Source organism: Eubalaena glacialis, chromosome 14 (genome assembly GCF_028564815.1).
Source record: "Eubalaena glacialis isolate mEubGla1 chromosome 14, mEubGla1.1.hap2.+ XY, whole genome shotgun sequence".
NCBI lineage: Eukaryota > Metazoa > Chordata > Mammalia > Artiodactyla > Balaenidae > Eubalaena > Eubalaena glacialis.
The window spans coordinates 51,880,750-51,907,093 of NC_083729.1; the positions used below are offsets into that span (position 1 = coordinate 51,880,750).

At 43.9% G+C, this 26,344-nt stretch overlaps 1 pseudogene; it reads left to right on the top strand.

Moving 5' to 3' along the window:
• The first annotated feature begins 36 nt into the window (after nucleotides 1-36).
• On the top strand, nucleotides 37-26,344 carry LOC133104975 (small ribosomal subunit protein uS19-like; annotated as a pseudogene).

A 26,344-nucleotide genomic window follows, 5' to 3' on the forward strand; every position in this document is an offset into this window, starting at 1 on the left:
GAATGGCCTAAGTAAGGGTTCCACAGTTGTCCACATATGGACCCCAAGAAGCCTACGGGCACATCTGGGGAGGCCAAGCTACCCATCCATGGAGCCTTCAAGGCCAGCACCCTTCTTACCCGCAACCTCCGAGCAGGTGGCACTAGAATGGGGAACTGTGTGGTTCCCGAGAGCCTGGCTGGGGAATTCCTCTCGATTTCTCTCTGCTCCACTGCCCTCCCCACCTGCCTCCATCTGCCTTTAGGGACAGGAGAGAGCTGACCTGGAAGGGACCTCCAAAGCCATCTGGTCCACCCTCTCAGTCTACAGATTCAGAAACTGAGTCCAGAGAGAGGAACTCACTCACCCAGGGCAAACAGCTGCCTGAGGGGGAACAGTCATCAATGATAAGCCACCCAACCTGTCTCTGGAAAGCCAGCTGGGGCTCTCTCCCTCCTTCCGGAGGCCTTGTCCACATGTCCACAGTGAGGCAGGTGCCACACCAAGGCTCTCCTCTCAGGGAACAGGTTGAGAAAGTGTCTCAGAGGATGCAGCCAGGCAGAGACTCCCCATGGTTTCCTGTTCTGGCGGGAACCCCGGTTGGTTGATTTGGTTCTCTGCACCAGTGGCGAAGGCCAACTACCTGCCTGCCTGCCTCTGGGGGCACAATGTTGGTTATAAACTTATCATGACTGTCATGAGCAGAACAGGAGGGAGGAGAGTGAAGTGGCAGTGTCTTCTTCAGCTGACCAGCATTCAGACTGAAACTGGGACTCAGGCCTCAACTCAGACCAAAAAGCTATCACTAGGAGCCCTGTTCCCTACAGGGCTAGAGATCCTCAGAGCTTCTGGAATCTCCTCCTTCTACTGAGTTATACCCACTTCTCTCTGCCTGTCTAAAATCCTCTCTCTCCTTTGAAAAGCAGCTCAGGGCTGCCTCTTCCTTGAAGGCTTCCCTGACTATACTCCCCCATCCCACCCCCCCCACCCCCTACCCCTCCCCCGCCCCCACACACACACACTCAAGGTCTCCATCCTCTGAACTGGGCACCCATGACATGTCCTGGGCTGCTCTTTAGAATGCACATACATCTGCAATCATCTGACCAAAGACTCTGAGCGTCCCCCACAGCCCCTAGCCCAGCAGAACACATAAAAAAGTGCACCATAGTGACTTGCTGGTCAACTGATTCCAGTTCCTCCCATTGAAGGAAAGGGAAACCAACATGTGTGCCCCACACCAGCACCCCAGGAGGTTCTGCCGAGAGGAGTTCATCATGGCAAGTTGCCTCCAGGGTGCGAGGACCTGAAGTCAACCCGTTTTGGCGGGCTCCACACTAACTCACAGACCAGCTGCAGTGTGGCAGACCAGGACCGGTAAGTCCCACCTTCCATCCTCCTTCCAGACATTGCAACACACACACACACACACACACACACACGCACACACACGCGATGTCCTTGTATTTTCCCTCCTTTGCTACCCCTCAAGTCTCTTTTCACCCAATTCCTCCTGTGGGATAAGTTAAGACTGGTGTGGTCACGGGGCTCATAGGGACTTGCGTATAAGTCGCGCCCCGGTCTCTGTGCATTACCCACCATGCAGGACTCCTTCCAGCTCTAGGAAAAGCCAGTAAGAGCAGTTCTCCATATTCGCTCTGACAGGGCTCAGAGCAAGTAAAACCAGAAATGGAGAAATGGCAGCAGTAAAAGCAAACACCCCCACAGAGCTGGACCTCACACAGGTCCCTGCCGACACTGAGAAGGACCGTACAATTTCCAGACTGTTCCAGGCAGTAATAATCTGGGGAAGACCTTAATGCTTGATTTCTCTTTTCCTGCGATTTGTAGCTTGTGGCACTCAAAATCCTTGAGTCCCAAACAGTGTTCTTGCCCATTAGGCAAAGTTTCTGGGCCAGGCAACAGTGGCTCTCTCCAGCCTGGCCCCGCCTGGCTCCAGCCTAAGGCTGAGGAAACCTCCTCAGCGAAAGCTAAGGGTGTCATGGTGACATTAATTCAGCCACATTCCACATGTATAATATTCCTGAGTAGTAGTTAAGCCTGTAAATCCATTATTTATGATGCAGAATTGCCCGCGCAATGTAATGCGGGTACGTTAGTATTGCTGTGAGAAACTTAACTTTTCAATGTCCGTGTTTTGAGAGGTACAAATTTTACAACTTCAGCAATGCGTCACCAAACATTGCTTACATAGCTACTTCCATACCTGGTTCAAAGTGGCTGCTTATATTCAAATATAGAATTTCCCCTACCTGAATACACCGAACAAATTAAAAATGGTTCATGATTTGCATCCAAGTTCTGGGTTTCTTACCATTGCCCTCGTTTCCTTTGTAGCACTGAAATCAGACCTTAACTGTGCTTGTGAAACAAAAACACGGAGGCCATTTCCATTGCAGAACAGAAAGTCATAGACAAGCACCTGCATGTCTTTCTTTGTTGGTTGGGGGTGGGGTGAGGAGGGAGAAGGAAGAGGGACACTTCCATCTCCACCTCTCAACTTCAAGCCAGAGACTGGGGGTTCAACCTCTGTGTGTCCAGGGCACCCACACACCTTTTCTGGGCTGTGATTGTCTGCTCTTGAAAACAGCTATACCACCAGTATGCTTTAGCATTGACAGAAGAGAAGAGCTAATCAAAGTGACTAAGGCAAATATACCGGATTATCACAAGCCCTAGTCCCTTTCTGACTTGCAGCTGATCTGGAAACATACTTCATCACCTTCCAGTGCCATGTTCCATGGAGGTGAGAATTTTAAGTTCAAACCTCTTCCAGGTCATTATGAAGATTCATGTGTCAAGGCAGAAGAACAGGATATATTTTAGCAATTTATTAGCTTTATTTGTAATTTTAAAACATTTAGACATGGGACAGGTCGGCTTCTGTTTTTACTCTAATCCTGCTCTTTTCTTGGCAATAGGCTGGCTTGCCATTTTCCAACACACACCCTTCGCTTCAGTCAGAACCACAATCCCACCGACACACCGCCTCATATTTAAACTACACCAGCTCCCCCCCCCCAGCGTTGTTCTTCTCCAACCCTCACCAGGACTGCTCCCCACCCCATCCCTTCCAAATCCTTCCAAGCTTCCTGCAGCCCATCTGAAGCCTCTGATGATACCTTCTGTCACTCACAGACCTCCCTTCTCCCTGCACCCCGGTAGTGCTCCCAGCTATACCACCAGACTTGCCCTATGTAAAGTCTATTTGAATCACCTGATGACTTGTACCGCTTGTCTCTCTTCCCTTGTAGACCTCCAGGAGGGCCCCAATCTTACGTGCTTCTGCATTGCAAACAATCCCTAACAGAATGTTGAATTGAAAGTTGACACTCAATAAATACTTGCTCTTTTTTTGGAGGAAAAGTTGGCAGATGTAATCAAAATTCTAAATGTTCTTGGACTCTAACCTAGCATCCTGACTTCCAGGCATCTAACCTGTAGAAATACTTGGAAAAGAGCTTAGAACGGGACCCTGCCCATAGTAAGGATACTATTCAGAATTAATGGTAGCTAGCTGTTGCTGCTGCTATTGTTGTTAGAATGTTCTCTGCAATATTGTTTATAATAGCAAAAATCTGGAACGAAAACAAATGGCCAGCAATGAGAGAATCTTTAAATAATTGGTGGTACATCAGATTCTATGCAGATTTTAAAAAGAATGATTTTATTTTTTTAAGAACTAAATATATAATTTTGTGTATGTATATTATACACATTCATGGAGTCAGCATAAACTCATAATTAAGAGCATAGATTTAGGACTCAGACTGCTTGAGTATCAATCCTGGCTTCATCTCCTACTACCTATGTGAACTTAAGCAAATTATTTAATTTCTCTGTGCCTCAGTTTCCTTATCTGTCAAATGAAGAAAATAATAATACCTGCCTCATAGGACTAATGTATGGACTGAATGAGTTCCTACGGGTAAAGCACTTAGAAAAGTATCTGGCACATATTAAAAGTTAGTTGCCATCAGTATTATTATCTACAAAAAAGACAAAAGATAAATACCAAACAGTTAACAGTGGTTTCCTCTGGAGAGAGATACTGGAGAAAAGGAAACATTCTGGTTTTTGTTTTTTTTTTAACCACAAGCAGGTATAACTTACATAATATAAAGATGCAACCTACTTGCTAATAGGTTGCAGGTTTGACTCATAAGGACAACTGCTACCTGAGATGCAGTGTGAGATGTCAGGATGCAGGACCACAAGCCACGGCTTCCTCATTTCTAAATCCTGATTCTAACTCCAACCCACAGCCAGAAAATAAAAAATAAAAGATGTTATCACCAGCTGCTGCCCCCCACACACACTCTGCAACCCCACAACGTGCTAAAAAATTGAGAACATCTGTTTGGGGGGAAAAAGCACCAATTACTATTTTGAACGGGAAGAAAGAGAACAAGAAGTAAATTTGGCAACCAATATATTTTTACTCATACGTTTTGAATGCCAAGGTAGGATCTAGTGCTGCTTTAATAATCATCTTCCTGTGATAAAAGGTGACTCTAAGTACTACCTAGGACCAAGCCCTCCATGTCACAAAACCCTCCTCTCTTCCTAGACACCTTCCCAGCCACCCCCAGTCTGCAGCATCCTCTACCTCGCGCCACGTGAAGCCATGCTTTGGCCCCTGCCTCTAGGAAGCTCTGGCTCTGGTGACCCACGTTGTGATATGACACATGCGCCACCCAAGGCCCAAGAACACTGAGAACAGAAGCCTCTACCTTGGGCTTCATTCTTCTCCACCACTTCCCGGCACATCCCCTCCTACCAGCCACACCACAAATCTAAACTCCTTAACCCCACCTCAAGGCCTCGCCCAGCCTAGCCCCGGGACTGTTTCAGCCCTGTCTCCGGCAATTCCATGATCCCCTCTCTTTCTGGGGGTGCAGTCAAGCTGGCCAAGTCCCTGCCCTCCAGCTTGACCTTTTGCTTTGCACTTCTTTCTTTTGTGGAGGCTGCTCCTCTCATATTCACCATCTTTGCGCTACTGTCAGCATCTCCTCCCTTGCTTTTCATATAACCACTTCCCACTACCCTTCAGACCAACTTAACAACACCCCCGCATCCTGGCCCCTGACCAGTGCATAACCATCTCTCTGCCCTCTCCACTCTGCACCCTCATCTTGTGCTCAGCAAATAACCCAAATCACACAGGCTACCCTCTGAATGGGTAGAGCCTGTCTCCTTAACCAGACTGCAAATTCCTGGAAGACAAGACACCTGTCAAGGTTCTTTTCCTTTCTCATATTGGGCATGGGCAGAGCAGGGTAGAGGGAAGGCTGGGAATTGGAAGAAAGGGAGGTGGAACTCTTCTCCCAAAAAGCTGGAGTTTCATTTAGTAGTGAAATCTCCATTGACAGCTTGCTAACTTCTCATGGCAACCTTTTCTTATTTGTCTTTTTGTTCATTTAGAAAGCTAGGAAAGAAAAAAAAATTGTTAAAAATTAAATCCAAAACTTTCAGCTCTGATAAGATGAATTTTCTCAAACGCCAATAATTCCACATGGCTTGTCTAAAATTAGAGAGAGAGAGAGAAGTGACCAGGATTTTTAATGGATTGGCTTCCATAGTAGATGCAAGATAGTCAAGTTTTATTTAAATGACTTTCTTAGGAAATTGGAGCAGCAGGCAATGCATCAGATGCCAGAAGTCCATTTAAATATTATACTAAGGGAAGCGAATTCATTTGGTCAAACTGCTAAAATGAACAGGCAGGGACAGAAATGCCCTGGAGAAGTGCTGGGTGTTTCATCTTGAATCCATTTGTAAAATAAACACATTTATTTACCAAGTTTAGCACTTTGACGATTTCCTGGAATCAGTATTTGCACACATCTAGGCTGAGATGGCCAACTGGAATTAAAAAGTGACCAAGACTACAAAATTAATTTGACACTCCTCAATTTTCTTGTTTAGAAACACAAGACAAAATCCTAATCAAATTGGAAGTTTATACAGTACTTCAGTCTACAGCTTGGAAATTGCCACAGCGCACTGGCAAACGGCCGCCCTTAGCGCCTCCAGCCCCAATGTGCTTGTGATGATGGTCCAGGCTACAGCTGTTTATGAGCTTAAAATGCAAACATACTAACTCCTTTCTTCTGTAGGAAGAACTTGCATTCCCACTGACACCTACCGCTGCCTTACAGATGGGCCTAGCCCTGAGATTTCAAACATACTACAGGAAACACACTGACACACACACACCCTGCCCAGGCCCCACACTGCCCAGACACTTTTAAAATTACTTTTCCAGTAGGATCCCAGGAAAAGGTTCTATTTAGCTACCACCTGCACATGGCCAGGTTATGATTGGTTTGAGAATCTATAGCCTCTCCGGTTCTGCAGGGGTCCTTGGGGTAACTCTGCCCTCTGCCTAGTTAATGACTCCTTTTGGACTTCGGATTGGGTGTTTGGTATCCTGAGTTTCCTGTATCCAGCAGAGGCAGGAAGACCACACAGCATCAGACTTAACATCCCACAAGATGAGGTGTGGTACAGCAGACCTGCTTTACTGTGCTGGCAACTGGGGCTGGAGCGTGAGGTTGTTGTTAACTGGCTCAGTGGCTCACCAGCCAGTTTCATTACTGCACGCCTCCCTCCTTGCCCCTGAGTAACAGAACTCCTGCAGGGAGGCCTGGCTCTTCCCCATGGCTCTAAAAGATTTCAGAAGCCCCTTCTTCCCTGGCAAACTTTTTCAGCAATAGCCTGCCCTGCTCTCCCCACATTGTCAACAGTTCATAGCTGAAGCCTCAGCGGAATATCCCATCCAATTTCCCATAAAATGGGACATGAAAATAAACACACATATTGTATGTTGGTTTACATTTCCTGCACAGACCCAGCAGGGGCAACAGGAAAGACATTAAGGAAACTATTTCTAAAGCAAGGGGCTACATTTTAGCAAGAATACTCTCACTGACCCTAAAAAGAAAGCCATTAAGATGGCTAAAATGCCATATAATTCTTCAAAAACGTTCTTGAACATTCCCATTTTAATTTCCAAAGTCAATATGGCTTGCTAGTGCCCCATGCTCTATGACAACAATTCATATTGATGGGGAGGGAAGTATGAACGTTTTTCTATTGAATGGAAAATTTGGTTATTTTTAAGGACATTATTCCAAGAGAGAAAAAGGTCTTAAGTCCATAGCACCTGACAGAATATTGTTTTGTTCCTAGAAGGCTGGTTTCTCTTGACATCTCTGCCCTCATTAAAAAAGCATATCACAGTGGTCACCTTTATATTTTCAGTCATGCGATTTCAAACCCCAAAACAGAATGCTGCCATTTATTTTTCTTCTGAAGAAAAGGAACCCTGCTTGCATGCACGCTCAATGCCCCAAATCCAAGAGAACATTCCCGTCGCACCTCTCTAGTTCAGAGCACCTGGCAAGTCTGAGTTAGTGAGATGTCTGAACTAGAGAACAGAGAAGGCTATTTTATTTCTTTCAAGTGAACTCACTAGTAATAACCACTTGCCATTAGCACATTAAAATTGTATGTAAGTGGTGCTACTGAGGTGCTAGAAAACAGTTTGTTCTCAGGCAGATAAACGGTCTCTCTTGTAGTCTGGTTCACATTGCTAATCTGGTCAGCAAACCCTTTCCTCATGGATCATGTAAGCATTAGCACCAGGTGCCCTGCCAGGGAAGCACACACACAATCCAAAGCCACCTTGAGAAAACAATGCATTTTCCACCACAACGGAGCCATTTTACCATACCTAAGAACCTGAAAAATAAACAAAAAATAAAGGAGTGTGTAACATCACTGCCTCTCTCCGCAGGGGCCTTCTTATGGTGGGGGGCAAAATGGTAGTCCCACACGCCAGCCATCAGGAGAAACCTGACAGCTCCTTCCGTTAAACTTTCCTCCGTATCCTGCTCCTCACTAGCCGGCCTTGGTGCCCTAATTCTTCCCCTTCTCCCACTCCCAAGCTTCTCCCTGTGATGAGAGAAGGGTGAAGAAGTGTGGAGTGTCTGGGTCCGGTGCTTTTTCCAGTCTCATCTACTCATACTCCTCTCTTAGTATTCCTGTGCCACTGAACCTGGGATTATTACTTCTGTGGGTTGGCCAAGGTGGGCGTCTTAGATCAACGCTAGCCTTAAAGAGAAATGTCCTCTTCATTGGCTCTTCCTTGAAGACCTGCACTTTTTCTCATCTCAAGAGGCAAAATTGAAAGACTCAGCTCAGAGTGTGGGGCGACAGGACTAAAGGGATCACTAGACGGCTTTGGAGCCAGGCCCTCAGCCAGAAGGGCTAAAGGAGCCCTGTGACCCATGCTAGTGCAGATTTCAGCAGGAACACAAGTTTCACACTAGGGCATGGGGCCAAAGCCCTGATGAAATCAATAGGATGCCTTTGCCAAAAGTGCCCACTCTGCATATCTCCCTTGAGCCTGATCTAAGAGTTGACGTTTAGGACCTGGTTAAATAGCTTTCCAACTCATCACAACTGACTGAACGAGCAGATAAATGGAAATTTGGAACATAAGAAGCTGAGATAATCCACACACAAATGTCATGTCCCCAGATGACTGTGGGTTGAATATATGCACAGCAAGACATTTTCATAAACCAAGAAGAGATTAAATTGCCCAAAGTCTTTCACCCTTCCTACACTTGCCTATAACACAGCTGCTAATATCTAGCACCATTATTAGGGGTGATTGAATTGACGTTATATATACAATAAGATTCACGCTCCAAAGATATTAAGATCCACTGTCAGACAAATCAGTCTTTCTCAGCTCTGATAAGAAGCCCAGTTGGGTGACTGGCTCAAGGGTCATGCAACTTCCAACCCCTCATACCGAGAACAGTGAAATCACACTTCTGGGGGCCCAACATAGAGGATAACATAGAGAATCTAAAGCAGAAGTTTGAAGTTTCCTTATTTTATTTAAAATTAATGCAAATTTTGTATTCAACTTTGTAATGTAATAATAATCTTTCCATTAATTAACATTTCCTCAAAAATCCTTCAATAAAATAAATGCTCCAGGGAAATTGCCACGTTTATCCTACAGCCCCAAGGTTTGGCCAGCATACCACCACCTCACCCCACATACCCCAGCTTGAGAAGAAAAGCAACGAGGGAACCAAAGCAGAATTCTGAATCTTGGAAAGAGAAGTGAAAACAATGCTTACCAAAGTAGGGGGAGACTGATTATATTTTTTCCATAACCATTTTCCATAGCCACTGCTAGAAAATGATTAAAGTATTATGCTGGCTTGTCATGAGGTTTCACACTGAACCGTGTTCATTGAAAAGTTTTCTCCCCTAGGGACCATCAGGACTTGGCTTAGGAACAGCCTCTGAGAACACCTTGAGAACTTCATACATATAAGCCAAACTCCTTAATCCCTTAATACACCTAAATTCTGATGAAGTCACTGAAGGTGTCAGAGCAAGACGCAAAATCCTCGACAGACTATCATCAATTTAGCATTTCCAGTTCAGGTGGAGACATTAATTCCACTTATCAAAGAGAAGTACAGAAAGGCATTCATTATGAAAAACAGAAACCCAAAATGAAGAATATTGTGGGTTGGTCTCAGCTGGGTTTCCCTGAATCTATTACCTTGGAAAGTTCAACACAGATCTAAGTCTTCCACCCGAGACGGTAGCTAGTGGGAAGCAGCATCTGGGAGCAAATCACCAGGATCATGGTGGCCTCCTCACTGGGTACAGGCTGTGCAAACCCCCCAACATGAAGGAAGGAAGAAGCAGCAGCTGGGGAAGAAGGTTAAGGAAATTGTGTGTTTAAAGGCAAGACCATTTTAAATTTTAATATTATTCCTATATAATTTGATATATGATTGGATGAGATCAGGAGGAAAAGATTGAGACATATGGGAGAAAGAGGAAGTAAGGAGATCAGGGTGAAGGAGTAGGGAATAGTAGGAATGATACAAAGGCCAGAAGACAGAGAACAGAAAACAAAAGAGGCCAGATGGTGGGAATGGAGAAGAACAGCCACCAAAATCCTGTCCTCTGGAGGCATGCTTGTGCCATTTGCAGGAATAACTTTAATTTGTTTTGTCTTTTTCTTACTGTTTCAGAACATCTGTGGCTTAGACAGACAAACTTCTCATTTGCAAGGAGGAAAAGAGATCTCGCCTTCAACTCAACATAACTTAAATTTGGCTCTGACTTTAAAAGTTAACCAGTTTTGGAAAAAAAAATTAACCTAAGCCTGAAGCTTCAGAAAATGGACCTTAAATTTTACCTGTAGTTCAATCCACCTTCTTGCAATGAAATAGTAATTAATATATTTCCATCTTCCTTCATGATTAAATTCAGGAGAAGAGTCTACAAAAGCATGATTATACCTAGGGAAAGTTACAGTCAATGGATTTACTGACTAGAATTAGGGGCACTGTTTTCTCTATTTCACCCCAAAGTCAGACATCAAAGTAACCTCTCTCTCTCTCTCCCTCTCTCTCTCTCTCTCTCTCACACACACACACACACGAGCACATATACACTCCACCTCACTCTCTCTCACTCTGAATGTATTCCTGCTGATAGAGAATCCCAAAGTCTCGTTCCCATGCTCCACCCTCTTTTTTCCTTATAATCTTAGAGTCATGTATGTGACATATCAATTCAGTTCTCACTTGTCAGGTCAAGAACAGGGCCAATACATTGGCTTAATTTAAAGAGTTTCTGAGTTGTTAGAATTTCAGGATTCAAACAAAAATGAAATTTGACTTGGAGGGTTTTTTTCCCTCCCACTTCCTGCTGAAGATACAACAAAATAGCCAAAAGGTAGTTAGACGATGGAGAACAGGTGCAAAGGGCTGGAAAATGCTCTGCTCTTGAATAACTGAAAGCAGACTAGAGATCCTTCTGTTCTATGAACTCTCCACAACTAGAGAGTAGGTTCCCTGAAAAGGTCTGAGCACTGGTCAGGGAATTCCAAATTACAAGGGGGAGAAATCACTTGAATGAAGAGTTCAACAAGAGATCCCCATCTATTTAAATTGTAAAGACACCAAAACATGAAAATCTGCCTGCCAGTCCTGCTCTCATTCGCTTGAGCCAACTACATGCATGTGCTTGGATGCAGAAAATAAAAATGGCCCTGTAGTCCCTTGAAAAACTTTCCTTAATCTTGATGTTACTTTAAAGCCATCATAAATCACACAACCTGCCAATCTTGCCATGTTTTATAAACCGTGGCGAGAGGTAGAGTATTTCTGGCCCAACGATCTCCCAGTAACAAATGCCAGTTCTAATACTGCAGTATTTCCTCAATACCACTCGACCTCTTAAACAAGGCTCTACAAACATATTAACTGTCATATTCTCAATTTTTTTTTACAATGGGAAGTGATATCCTCTTATGACTAGCTCGATGGAGCCAAGGGCAGCGGCTGTCTGGGGACTGACGAAAACACCCAATTGTGGTGGGCAAGGCTTTCCGCCCGCCAATTACTGTCCCTAACATTCCTATGGATTCCCTGATCCCTACAAGATCCCCCAAGGTCACACCCCACTGGCTCATCAGGTTCCAGCCTGCCCCTGTAACTCACTGTCATCCAAATGGGTGCCAAAATCAACCTCCACAGGGCCACACTCTGCATGGCCTTCAGGATCAATCGAAAAGGCTGAACCCAGGCAAGCCCATGGCCTGGCTTGCCTTCAGGAAATTCCGGGCTGTCTGCAGCAGCTGTGGTTTGAGTAGTACAACAAATTCACTTACTGAATGACAACAGCTTTATTGGCAAGCCAATTCAATTAAAGCCCCTGCATCCAACAAAGTCTCCGGCAGCCCTCTCTGCATAAAGAACATGGAATCATGCCTACATTTCCCTGAGTGCCCTCAGCCCTAGCTGTCCCTCTACATGAGAGGGAGAGGGATGAATGAATTAGATGCGGATGATGGTAATTAATGGCTGGCTGTCAGAGAGTCATTTTGGAGGCTCGGCCGTTGAAGGCTCCGTATTAAAGACCAAATCCCAGCACAAACTGACCAGGACAGGCTAGAACTCTCTTTCTAAATAGTAGGAGTGTCACAGGCACCTGCGGCAAGAAGGGAGGGAGAAGCAGGGTAAGGTAAAGGAGGGTTGGAGGGGAAACAGAGAAGCAAAACATCAGGCTGCTTACATTGATCAATGCTTCTTACAATATTGATATATAAATAATATGTTCATTTTTCATTCTTACAAAATATGTCCTTTAGGCTACCATTATGGCGAACTTACTTCAGAGTTCTGACATGAGCTTATTAGGAGGGGGAAAGGGAGGGCTGACTGTAGAGCTACAAACAAAACACATTTTCTTATAAAATATATATAACAGATCATTTTTGCCCTCAGTAACAAAGATAAAATAAGAGTTTTTCAGATCCCTGGCACAGTCTTGCCAACCAGTCCTTTGGCACTCAGAGAGAACGTGGGGGGAAGACTATCAGAGGGGGCAGGAAGGGAAAGAAAACAATTAACAAATCAGCTCCAACTGGCTCATTTATATGGAGATAGACAGCTCTCACTTTGCCTTTAGCCAATGCCACCAACAGAGCCAAGTCAGGTTAACTACCTAGCAGGAGATAACTTGGGTCGATTGGGCTTAATTATTCCTGATAGTAACAGGTTACCATATGCACTGTTTGGAGCATAAACAAAAGCCAGATATCGAGGGGCTAAAATGATCCTTCTCCAACAACTGGAGTCGTGTGAAAAGCCAGGCTCCTGGTTCGTTCCATCTGTCTAAAGTCCTAGTCTTAGAGGTCCCAGGGCCTGAGTTGCTACCCATGAAATGTGAGAAATTCCATGACTATACTGGAAGAGTCTTCTGTCTCACTCCCAGAAAGAGAAGAGAGTTCCAGGTGCGAAATTTCATTTAGGGAGTGTGTTTCTCTGCTCACAGCAATCCTCCAGAATGTTTGCCTAGAACCTGACTTCAAAATTCCAAGTTTGGAGAAAATGTCAGCTCCACCAGGAAGCCTCCCCAGATTCTCTCAATAATAAAATACTTCCTCTGCTACACTCCTAGAGAACACTGAATGTCCTCTATCATGGTCTTTAATTCAATCTTCTCTACAACATAGTTCGTTGTCCCCTTGTCTTCCTTCCCCAAAAGACAAGGGTTTTCTGAGGGCTGAGCTCCGGGCTTTGTATATAACTGGCACTCAATAAATCTAAGTGGAGTTGAATTAAATGGCCCTTAGGAAATGGATACGACTTGGCAAAGCCTCAGTCTTAAAGAATTATGTGGGACCTTGTTATGACCCTACAGGCATCAAGATTTCACTGCTGTTTTCCTCACTACAGCCACCAAATTGGTTGCCCACTTTAATTAGAACAGAGGCCAGATGTCTGGCCAGCTCTGCTAGAACCGGAAGAGCTAGCAAGCTGGTGGAGTTTCCCAGCTGGGGGCTCGAGAGGCTGGCTTCGTGTGGTTGGGTCACCTTCCCTTGCATACTTCCTTCCCTCTTACTTGACTCCCCTTCCCCCCCCCGACCCCCCCGCCACCACCCCATCCCGAGGGCAGCTGTCCCTTTTATCAGCAAAAGCCCTTTCCTGACAACACATCTGTCCAGCACAATGTTTTACCCTGTCCAGTGATTCGGTTACCTGAAGCATTTGCATCCTTGATCAGTGCAAGGGCCTGAAACATATGTGTCCGTAAAGAGCCGACAGAGGCAGAATATCTCCTTTCAGAAGACTACTATCCACTAAGAATGAAATCTAATATTTAAAGGGCATGACTCCCCGTTCATACTAGATTTCATTAATCAGTGTTTTCGTGGAAAGGATAAATCCTTTATGCATGCCTTTTTCCTGATTTTTTCCCCCATTTAAAAACTGCAATGCTTATTTTTCTTCCCTGCTATTAGCTCACAGAGACCCACTACCGTGAACCCTGCTTCCTTGCCTCCCAAAACTCACCTTTACTCATTCACACTGAGGGAATGAAGTTCAGTCAAGAAAAGAGTGGTAGAAAGAGAGACAGAAAAGTGTTCTAGTTAGTTTTAAGCATGTTTCATTAAATAAAACCTTTGCAACCCTTGAAAAAAATAGAGACTGTCACTATAATTACGAGCCTGTACTTGGCATGTGAGTGACCAATACGTTCAATGCCTCAGGAATATTAAGTAGGAGATAACAGCCTTCGCTTGGACACTCACTAAGGACTATATTACTGACATTGAACATGATGAGAATGGCATTGCTACGACAGCCACAAAACCCACACTTTTAGGTGAAGTTCAGAAAAGAGGAATCACTGGTATCCTTCCTGAGAGATGTTGACCAAAGAATATGCTGATTTTTTTTTTACCTTTTCACATAGCCTCTTATGTATCTGCATATGGCATTGCAATTGCAATGAAGCAGTGAAGATCAGCACCAAAGTACTTAATCATGTCGCTAAGGACGGAAGAGTCTAACAATACCCAGGACCTCTGAATGAACCAGAGGTACTTTTCAGATGTCTAAACACCTATGATTGTGCTAATACTTTTCTGCTGCATGTTCCCTTCAATTTATGGAATAGTGAAGACTCAACAAATTGTTAAATAATGCCCCATTTCCTCATTAGCTTCAAATGTAATTCCCATTGTTGAGTAAATATCTTGGTTCTGAATAACACTTGTTAAAAAATGCAACAAATAACACAAATATGGGCAAACAGTATGTACAAAGATGCTTATCACAATATGCTTTATAACAGTGGGAAACTGGAAGCAATCAAAATGATAACAATAGGTAAGTTGTTAAATAAATACACTGCAATGGACCATCATGCAGCCATTAGGAGGATAAAGACCATATAACAACATGGAAAAATGCAAGTGACACATGCTAAGTGGGAAAGGGACTGGAAACTGTATTGCAGTGTGATTACAACTAGATAAAAGCATATGTATAAAAAAAGACCGGAAGGGAATAAACAAAAATAATAATTGTGTTAGGGATTATGAATGATTATTTTCCCTTACCTTTACTTCTCAAACTATCAGTAATGCTACGTGTCTTTTATAATTTAAAAAATAAATGGAAAACCCAGCAACTTTTTAAGAACTATTATTTTTTAAAGTAGCTATAATTTTGAAATAAAAAAACAGTAATATGCAAAATATTCTAACTATATGAAGCCCTAATTAAGATGTTCCACATGGAAACAGCGACCCTGGCAGGGTGAGCATCACCCCACACTGCTGCTCCCACCACTAACACACATCTCAGGGAGAATTCCCTTCTGCAGACTTTTCCACTGACTCAGATTTACAGGCCTCTTTCTAGATACTTTCACTCCACCTAAACAGTTTATTTCAATATAATCATTGGATGGGAGAAAGCAGCAGTAGCTGAAACTGAGGGCTGGAAAGTCAGAATTCTGCTTAACCACAGATGCTGGTGTCCAGCTGGCTGGCTGCAATGAAGCTGCTTAGGGGTGGACACTGGAATAGCCACACAGGAGAGATAAGAGTCTGGGAAGAATGAGCCTAGCAATTTAAAATAAACCTGAATCTCCTTAGCTCTGTTGAATAAGATCCCAGGATACTGAAACAACTTGCAGCTTTGGCCTTGGATGTGCCGTGTATGATCTTTGAAGAATTAAAGAATGAGAATAAAAGGGTCAGAACTCTGGTGGGGGCCAATTTTATATCCTTGCTCCAAGCAGCACCTCTTAATGTTCTAGTGGATCATGCCCACTTCTTGACCAGAATTCATTTCCAAACTACAGCCTTCTGGACCCAACAGAAAAGAATATACCTAAAATTTATCTCATGGGCAGCTAATAATAATCTACAGGCATTAGCTAACAGTAATAGATTCTGAATTACATAGAGAGACAATAGATAACCAAAAGTTTATCTAGCAAGATGTCCCACTCACTTGGCAGCACTTCTTGTACTTCACATTAAATCGTACAGGTCACATGTTGCTGCATCAAAAAACCATAATTTCTGTAGTCTTAGGTGAGTAAGACTTATGTTCCCATATAAGCTATAAATGTTAACCACTTTTTAAGACAATGGCCTCCCTTTAGGATTTGACTTCTTGCCATGACACTTTTGATAACTTTATCAACCCCAGCGTATTAAAATATTCAAGCTTGTAAGCATCAACTATCTAACACTGATTCGTGAGTCTAATCCTAAAACTAGCTCTTTAGGCTGTTTTAGCTACTTTTATATGCAACCTGATACACGACAATATCACATTCAGTTTGGAAGGCAGACCTTATAAAGTGTGAAATCTTTTAAGACACCATAGGAGTGCACAAAACAATTATAATAAGCATTGCACATATTTTTAAATGTGACTCTTTTGCTGGCCTTCTTCCTCATCTCAGTGCTCCTGGTATCACTTCTTCAGTCAATACAGTAAGTCATTTCAGCCATGTCTGCCCAGGGAAATGGAAGGAAGAATTCAGGTCTTCCTTTGGGTGCAAACCCCAGACAGCCCCTGAATTAAGACAGAGAGGCAGAGGACAGCAAGAGGCATCTCCCCAGAAGAGTAATTTATTTTGGTTTTAATGAGAGGCAAGACAGTCCCCACACACTTGCTTGGCATGAGCAGAGTTTAAGAACTTAGAGCAGTTCCTGAAATAAGCACGAAGGACATCTTCTCATACCACACCTGTACCACCTGTTTGCTAACTTCCTCCTTAGACTCTCAAGTTTTTGCAAGTCTTTGCCTGAAACAGCTTCTTAAATCTGCAGTTAAGTCAAGTGCCACCTTCTCCCTATAGAAACCTCAGCCCATCCAGGGTCAAGGCAAAGGGTTACTGCTGAAAGGAGGCACTGAGTTGGAAGGACACTTGGGGACCCTTCAGTCTAGTGGTAGCCACCAAATCACCAGAGGAGCCGGTGACCCAGCCCCAGAGATTCTGCTGCAGTGGGACTGAAAGCCACCCAGGCGCTTGCGCACACACAACGTCTCTGTCACAGGTGGCCCAAGCACAGCACTTTGAGAAAAAAGGATGTACTCCAATATCCTCTGAGGCTCAGAGAAGTTGCCGAAGACACATAACCTGTTGGCAATGGAGTTAGGAGCAGTATTCAGATCTGTAGACTCTTGCCACATCCTACTGCCCCAGGGAGCGAGAGGAAAAGCAATTACAGCTGGAGGCCGGGCAGGAGCAGGTAGCACTACCCTCCCCAGTGGATACCAACATGTGCTGTGGAGTTTGGAACCTGGAGCAGGCACTTGGTGCCAAGGGGTCATAATACCACCTTTAATGATGCCTATGGCTAACCTTCCCCACAGGAGCCACAGCAACAAAACTCTTTTCTAGGCACCTGCATTTGATCTAATATCTGGATAGAAGTGGCCATCTGGGGCTGGCTTAGCAGAATCAGAAAATCCAGTCCCAGCTTCACTGGGTGTCAGCCATGTAACCATGAGCAAGTCACTTACCATCTCTTTGGCTTCTGTTTGCCCATCTGAAAAATGAGCCTAATGCCTACTTTTCTGATTTGTTGTGAGAATCAAATGAGGTCACGAGATGTCCTCTGAAAATTAAAATCTTCTGGAAGCATACGTCCTATCTAGTATTCTCATACTCTTATGGATCTTGTGCAAAAGTAGAAGGAATATACCCTCTTCTACAACAAGAATTGGCTAGGATAGAGCTTCCCAAAACTACCAGAATTGCTCATATTTTCTAGGAAGCCTGAAGGCTATAGCCAGTGTACACAGTATCAATGCAGACCCGTGGTAAGCAGAACAGAAAGGATGAAGCCTTTAGAAGGCACTTGGGATGCATTCAAACTTGGACCCCAAGGCTTTGTTGACTTCCTATATCCAGGAGTCACAGCCGCAGGACTGGGGTTTATCTGGTCCTCTTAGCCCTGATCAGAGCCTACAGTCGTAATGATTCTGGGGTCCTTCGATGACTCTCCTCCTCAGCTATATAAACACATGGTTCTGAGGCACTTCCTTTGCCTCCTAAACCAGCACTCACAAACGCATTCCATGCAGGATTCCAATTAATCAATTTTATGCCTGCATTTGCATGTTTGAAATGAGGAAAATATTTTAGATCTCTGTTTTTTATTCCAGATGGAATCTCTTTGTAAAAACCCAGAACTCCTTTCAGAGGCCATTGAGAGGTAGAAGAAGGTGAGGGGGTGGGGCTTCTGGGAAGGCTTTGGGGCCCCAACTTCCTCTTCAAGTAGAACAGCTGTACTTCTACCTAATCGGGCTCTCACAGAAGGCTTCGTTTTGTTAATTTTTTTAAAAAGTCATGAAAAACAGTCATCTTATCCAGTCCCCTGGTTTAAAGGGGAGGAAATCACATTGGAGAAAGGTTAACTGATATTCCAACCTTCTCCCTTAGACACTTGCCCAGGCAGGAGAACGATGGGAAATTCTGCTTCCAATGGAAGGGCTTCCTGCCAGGGTCTTCGGTCTCAGTGCAAGCTGCTATGCGTGGCAGCAGCTGGGTGGCTTCTCCTGTCTGTCCCCACATCTGGCAGCTCTCAACAGTGGCCACCTCCAGTTCCACCTCATCAGTGCCTCCCCAGGGCCTCTCCTGGGGCACTCCAGTTAACAGCTGGGATGGCATCTCCAGGGTTCCTCATCTCCTCTGCCAGCTCGTCTGGCCCTCTGGTTTCTGGGGAGCACCATCTTTACAGAATCAGCTCCTCTCTAGGACTCTTTCAAAGGACAGTTCTCAAAAAAACATAAAAATAAAAAACAAAAAACACCCACAAAACTTATTAATGACTCTGTGAAGTGATTCCAGGGAAGCAAGTCCACGTAAGGAACCCTGACTGTCACACCTAGTTGCCCACTCTGGGCCCAGGCCTGCTGACTCTCCTTAGCTCAGGGTGTGTACTAAGGTCTCCAAAGCTGTCCTCCCAAGGGTTGTAGGGGGAAACTTAATACTATTATATCTATGTTACATTTGTTGAGCATGGTAATAGTATTGTGATTATATAGGAAAATGTCCTTATTCCTAGAAGATGTAGTCTGAAGTGTGTTTGTGTGTGTGTGTTTAGTTGGGGAAGGCAGGGAGGTATAGGTTAAGAAAGAAAGAGGTAAAGCAAATGTAGAAAAATGTCAGTTGGTGAATCTTGGTTAATGGTATATAAATGTTTATTGTACAAGTCTTTTAACTTTTCCTTAGGTTTGAAATTTTTCCAAATAAATGCTTGGGGATGGGGAAGGAGTCTTATACAAAGGCAAATTTACCCTGAAGTGGATGAAGCTTAAGTGTCAGGGTCCCTCACTACATGGAGCCCTTCCAAGACACTGGTAGGTTAATGAGGGTCATCAATGTAAAGAGTAGGTAAGATGAATTACTATACCAGAAAACCTGAAACACCCTGAAATCTTACAGCTTACATACAAAGCAAACTGGATAGAGGTTGTCCCAAGTTTGTCAACAACCTAAAAAGTTATGACATTACCAATTACAAGCAGCAAAGCTGACATTTTCTTAATTGTCAATAATAAAAGACAAATTTCTATCAGCCATGTTAGAGAAAGACTAAATTATCTTTCTATTCTCTCTGTAGAAAATATTACAAAATTGTTGTGTACAAAGAGGTGAACAAAGAATATAGAAGGAAAAGTATCATAGAAGTATGTCAAGTAATTAATTCAAAGTATTATGTTAGTTTTCTAGATTTTGTCATGTTTGTAGCATTTGTCAGCATGTTTAATAATTGTATAATTTGATTTATTTTTTCCTCCTTTATATGAATTCACTTTTAGAGCCTCCCTCCTTCTAAAGTACATGCTTTGTTTCCCAAACATGTTGATCACACAAATATATACAAACAGACAAATATCAATACATGCAGCCTTTTTTCAAAGCAACATCTTTTGGGTTTAGGGTTCCTTGGAACACATTTGGAAAACACTGCCCCAGAGCAAAGTTGCTTCTTTTTATCCACACCTATCTATCATGGTAGCTGCACTGTAGCATTTGATTTCCAGGAAGACATTTATTTGAAGAGTTTATTTAAAGCAAATAAACTATATTTTTCACTGATCTTATATTTATATACAATCTGCTTTATATAGCCACATTCATTAACCCAGCCAATTAAGGCCCAAACAGCACTGTGAAGGAGGCCAGACAGGTAATAAGAAAGGATTTGCCCCAGGTCCCACTTCACAAACATCCACCTCCATCTCTCCAGCCTCTGTTTAGCTACTTCAATGTCCCACAGGAGTAAATTGAGGCAAGGGGGCTGGAGGTAACTTTTCTTAGAACAACAAGGCATAGGATCTGGGTTTCCATTTTGTGGATTACTGTCGAATTGGTAAATTATTTTAACAGGCTCTATTTCTGTGGCCTGCTTGTCCTTTGACACCTTGTGTTCAGTGCTACCTGGGGGAGAGACACAGAAGACTAGGGCTCACATATGGGAGAGAGGGGAGTGAGTATGAGGGTTCACTCTTCTTTGCCCTCCCCAAAGTGAAGACAATTCATCCTTGTCCCCCAATGGAAAAGGATCAGCCTTTAACATTTTGCATTATAGATAACGCCAAAGAGGTAGCCCTAAATGCTAAAGGAAACTTTCAGAAAGAAGTGCAGCTTTCTATGGGTCCCTCTTCCTAACCATCCTGCATCAGCAGACCAGCGACCAGACACAGCTTCCTGGCCCATGAAAGAACTGGAGGGACAGAGCCCCATCACAGCGCTCACTTTGCATTAAATTCTCCTGCTTTGACATGGAATTCCAGGGGCAGGAAGGGGAACCCTTCTGGTAAAAACTCCAGAGCTAATGCTCTAATACAAAACCCAGTAACAACAACAACAACATAATAATAATGGTAAAATAATCATCATTTATTAAGCATTTTCCCAGCCACCTTAGATACTTTCCATGAATTATGTCATCCCCTATTAAAAAAAACTAGCAAACACTTCTTCAAACACTAGGGTAAGAGGGTTCCATTCATTGTGGTAAAGGGTACAGAGCATTGCTCTGCTTTGACTCATGTCAATAAGTAGGTAGAGGGCTTCCCTGGTGGCGCAGTGGTTAGGAATCTACCTGTCAATGCAGGGGACATGGGTTCGAGCCCTGGTCCAGGAAGATCCCACATGCCGCGGAGCAACTAAGCCCGTGCGCCACGACTACTGAGCCTGTGCTCTAGAGCCCGCAAGCCACAACTACTGAGCCCGTGTGCCACAACTACTGAGCCTGTGTGCCACAACTACTGCAGCCCACGCGCCTAGAGCCCGTGCTCCGCAACAAGAGAAGCCACCGCAATGAGGAGCCCACGCACTGCAACGAAGAGTAGACCCCGCTCGCCGCAACTAGAGAAAGCCCGCGCTCAGCAACACCCAGCATAGCCAAAAATAAAATAAATAAATTTTTTTAAAAAATAAGGAGGTAGAGGAAGCTGACCCCTACAGCTGGGAGTCATCCCCACTCCCCCACCCCTCACCCCACCATGGCCTCTCCACTAAACACTCAGAGGACCAGCGATGGTGAATACATGGACTGTGCACTGGTCACACTCAGATATTAAAGTCGACTAATAAGTAAGAAATATAATAATTATAGAGTTGATACATTATGCATTTTTATTTTACTATTTAGACAATTCTGAAGTTTATAAAGGTAAAATAGAAATTCACTCCTCACTTCCTCTCCTACTGTTAACAGCTCAGTGGGTATCCTTCCAGATTTTCCATATATATGCATGGAAATAATATCGGCCTAGACAGGCTCAGAAGCCCTGCCTCCAAGATCATTCTTAGGAAAGAATGACTAGGAAACATTTCTGGAAAAGATAAAAAGGGTCAGAGACCAGTGTCACCACTTCATCCCTAATCATGGCTCCAAGGGATCTACCTCAGATCAGATTTCCTAGAAACAGACTCCATGACAGAGATTCGGGTGCAGAGCAAATTGGGGAGCACGCTTGGAAATAATACCTGTAAGAGAGAGGGGGAAACAGAAAAGGACAGGTGGGAGAGTTGAACCGCGTGATGCAGCTGTCGCCTTTGTGACAATCCCGTAGGGAACTCAGGAGCTGAGATGCCCTTCTGAGTTGCCCCAGTTAAAGCAAGGGAACCAGGCTTTCCTATTCTCAAGTAACTAATAATTGGATGCAGGGAGCCCTTGGGAGAAGGAGTAAGATTGGACAAGGCAGCTTCCTTCTTCCAGGGCTGGTTCCAGAGAGAGTACAGCTGTGAATCAGCAGGAGCCAACATCTCTTGGTTTTGAAGGGGGGAGCTGGGAAGCCTACCACAGCATATACTACAAGACCCTCAGATGTTCCAAAACATTCTCTTCTAGAAAAAATGTTTCTCTTCTAGAAAGGATGAGGAGTAAATAGGAGGGGAAAAAAACTTGTTGAGTGAACAGATAAGAGAATGCTACAGCCCAAATGTTGACACAGCTCCTGAATCCGAAATGCCAAGGCTCATACCTAATGTTCCCACGATTTCCAAGAATATTGCGCTATGCCATACCCTGCATAACAACATACACCGGACCTAACTACAGTTGCCAATAAGAAACGGCTAGGATGGCATTTTCCTCCCCTTTGGCCCAGAGCACTGAATTCCACTGGACAAGTTTCACCTGTATGATTGGAAATGAAAAAAAAAACTCTTTTCTTTATGAACAATAATAGGAACAATTCTAGGAGGGGAGATAGAGCAATGCAAAGCTTTCTTGGAAACCTCACTGCTGCACCAGGAGCAGATGTCCTGGGGCACAAATTCAGCCATGTTCTATCCCAAATAGCACTTCGGCACACGTGGATCCAGAGCTCCTGGTGATCCGGCTCACCCAGCTCTGTTTTCTTTCCTTCTAGCCTCAGCAAGGACACCCAAACCTTCTGAGGGCAGGACCAGCTACAACACAGAGCTGGGACCCCAGTTAGCTGGACAGTGTTTTGTGTCCAACTACATCAACACTGGTATTCTTTGGGTGATGCTATATCAGAAATGTCATGTTGATTGCATTTTTCTACAAACACTCATAATGAATGACAACTAACCCTTCCTAAACCAGGCCTAGGCCAGCATGCTTTCCTATGAAACACTCCAAAGTTCCTTCAAGTGGGATTTCTATCCAGTAAGAAGTGTCCAAAATTGTCATGACACGTGTCAAAATAACACAACCATTATCAGTATTCGTGGTAAAAATGGCCAGTAAATGTGCCTCTGGGTCTTAGGCTCATGGTCTACAAAATGGGCAGCTGCGTGCCTGCACTGAACTTGGAATAACAGGTCAGAGAACAGACAGCATTCCTTTCAGCATTTGGGAAGACAGACTCTACAAATAAAAGGTAGAATTAACTGATCAACTTTGTAGCATGACCTTGTCCATCAGTTCTAGAACATGAGAGATTTCCATTGTGATGGTACAACTACCACTGAACAACTCATTGCATGCATTAATTCAGCCACTAAAGGCCTCTTTCCCCAGAAGTTCATATAAATACAAATCTGCTTTTGGGGCTCTAGGACAGTCAGGGAAAGGTTAATATTTGGAGATTTATCTTTAAACATTTTTAATCCACTTTTTTACAAAGATTGGCAGAGAACTTGGCAAACTGTCCCCCTACCAGTGACTTATGAGGGACAATACTACAAAAAAATAGGGACCAAAGTGTCCCAGACATCCCTGATTTCTTCTGCAGGAATCTTACCTTCCAAGGGGACAAAGGACAGGCCCTACTCTACTGTAGTTAACAAGTGCAGAGCACCCACCTGGACCAGGCACCATTTGAAGCCGTTCAGCATTAAAACCTCACGACAATCCCAACTTACTACTGTTATCCCCAATTTTCAGATGAGAAAATTGAAGAACAGAGAAGTTAAGGGACCTAGTAGTCAGTGTCAGAGCTATGATTCAGACATAGGCATCTGACTCAGGAGTCTGTGCACATAAACTCGATGCTATCCTGCCTCCAGAATGGAAGCATCTTCCAAGAAGTGCTTTTACTTTCAATCCTTTAGTTGCCTTTACTTTCCAAGTAAAGACAGGCAGAGCCAAGGTTACCCATTTCGTGGCGACACCAGACCTACACGACTTAATTGAGTCACAGAATTAATCAGTGATTGGACACAGAATGGAACCTAATACAACACACAGCACAGATCTTTACAATTCAACCAAGCAGACAAAAAACCAACAGACTCAAATCTGTTCCTGATCAGCAGACACCTGGACATGTTAGACAAGTGCGGGAGGTGATTGCTAAGCTCAGCCCCATTATGGCCCCAAGGCACATCGCCTCCTCCCTCTAATTCATCCTGAGCAAGGCATTGAACCCATCTGGGCTTCCGTCTAGGAGCAATGACATGAGTCAATTCATTTCGAGGATAAAACAATAATAAATATTTGCATTATCCTTAATCATTTCCAAAACATTTCAAACACATCATCTCCTTTAGTCCTCCTAACAGCACTATGAAGGAAGTTTTGTAGTGTTCATTCTAGAGATGGAGAAACCAAGACTCACAAAATTTGTCATCTATCCAGTCCCATGCATAACTCAGTCTTAATGTTTGATCCTGCGCTCTCTCCACTGTGCTCTTGCAATTGTATTCTGGTTCAAGATCCAGCAGCTGAAGACCACGGTCAAAGAGAAGGCTGGGGAAATCTGGACCTCCCATCAAACCAGGGACTGTTCATCCCCAACACTTCAATGCTTCATTGCCAATTAAAAAGAGTGTTGCTTTCCATTATTTAACCAAATAGGATCCATTCCATGAACATTCCAACTGCTAATCAGACTTGATGAATCACAAAAGGACATTGTTTTCCACATTTTTATTCTGTTCTGCTGGACTCCCAACCCACTGGTGAAAACTTTGAGGGACCCCAAGATGCCAGTGGTCAACTTGTGCAAATCAAGTATTTTGTGATCAAAAGACTGAACTACTCTAATATCCAACTTTTTTTTTGTAATTGAAACACCACTGGCCACCAAAATCCAATGGTTCTTTATATTATTAGGTCATTTATTACCCCCAGCAACCCTGTGAGGTGGATACTATTGTTATCCCCATCTTTCTTACAGATAAGAAAACTGAGGCACAGAGAGATTAAGTGACCTGCTAGTCAATGTCAGAGCTGTAATTCAGGACTCTGATTTGGTGGACTCCGGAATGCTCAGTTAGACAGAACTTCTTCAGTACAATTCTCTAGGATTTGAGTTGAGGGTTTGGGGATCGAGAATGTTTTGTTCTACTTTTTAAGTTTCACTATTTATCAATAGAGTTTATCACCATATCTTATCACTATAGTGGCTCATAAGGACACCTCTCCCCACTCCCATTAAAATAGAAATCTTCTTGGAAGGGCCAATGTCTAAAACCCTTATCAGTTATGAAGTAATAAAAAATAAGAGAAATAAGAAAAAGTATAGCCTCTGGAGAGACTTGGCAATGCCTGGAGGTGACAAAAGGAAGAGAAAGAATAGATAGTAGAGGTGAAAGTTTTCCAAAAACAAATGTTACCTCTATTCTCTACCCAGCTCTTTACAGCATAGCACATACCTCTATGAATGAACATTCTACTTACCAACTAGAAAAACACAGAAGCTGTGACTGAGTGAGTCCAAAGATGCAAAGTCCAAAGACCTGACTCTGTCTTCCCCTCCAAGCCAGGTGAGTTGCTATCCTTCTAAACTCTTGGCCTCCACAAGATCATCCCCTACCCCTGATGTAAAGACGTGTCACCATGCCTCCAGTGACAGCCCTCCCAATCTTAGATGGCCAGGCCCAATCTTGCAGCCCGCCCCTCAGCAGACCTGGTCTTCCTGGAGAACCCCACAAAGAGGGCATCCCACGTTTTCAGCTGCTGCTGCCAATTACCCAATACTTCTTTTTCTACTTCTTGGTAGTTTATTTTATCAGGCTATTTTATTTCCATGTATATGGGCCACTCAAATACTTTTTTGAACAAGGCAAAATGTTAGTAAGTATAAAAGTAAATAAGGCTGCCGAAGAACCGACAAGACGGCAGAAGTGGAGCAGAGGAAGCAGACCTTCCACAAGTTCACCTACCGCAGCGTGGACCTGATCAGATATTGGATGTGTTCTACCAGCAGCTTATGCAGCTGCACAGCGCATGACAGCATCAGATGCTGAACAGAGGCCTGTGGAGGAAGCAGCATCCCTGCAGAAGTGCCTGCACAAGGCCCAGAAGGAGGGCACTGCCCAAGGAGAAGCCGGCGGTGGTGAACACACACCTGCGGGTCATGATCATTCTGCCTGAGAAGGTGGCCAGCATGGTGGGCATCTACAACCACAAGACCTTCAATCAGGTGGAAATCAAGCCTGAGATGATCGGTCACTGCCTAGGCATGCTCTGAATCACCTACAAACCTGTGAAGCAGGGCCGGGGGCCACTCGCTCCTCCTGCTTCATCCCCCTCAAGTAG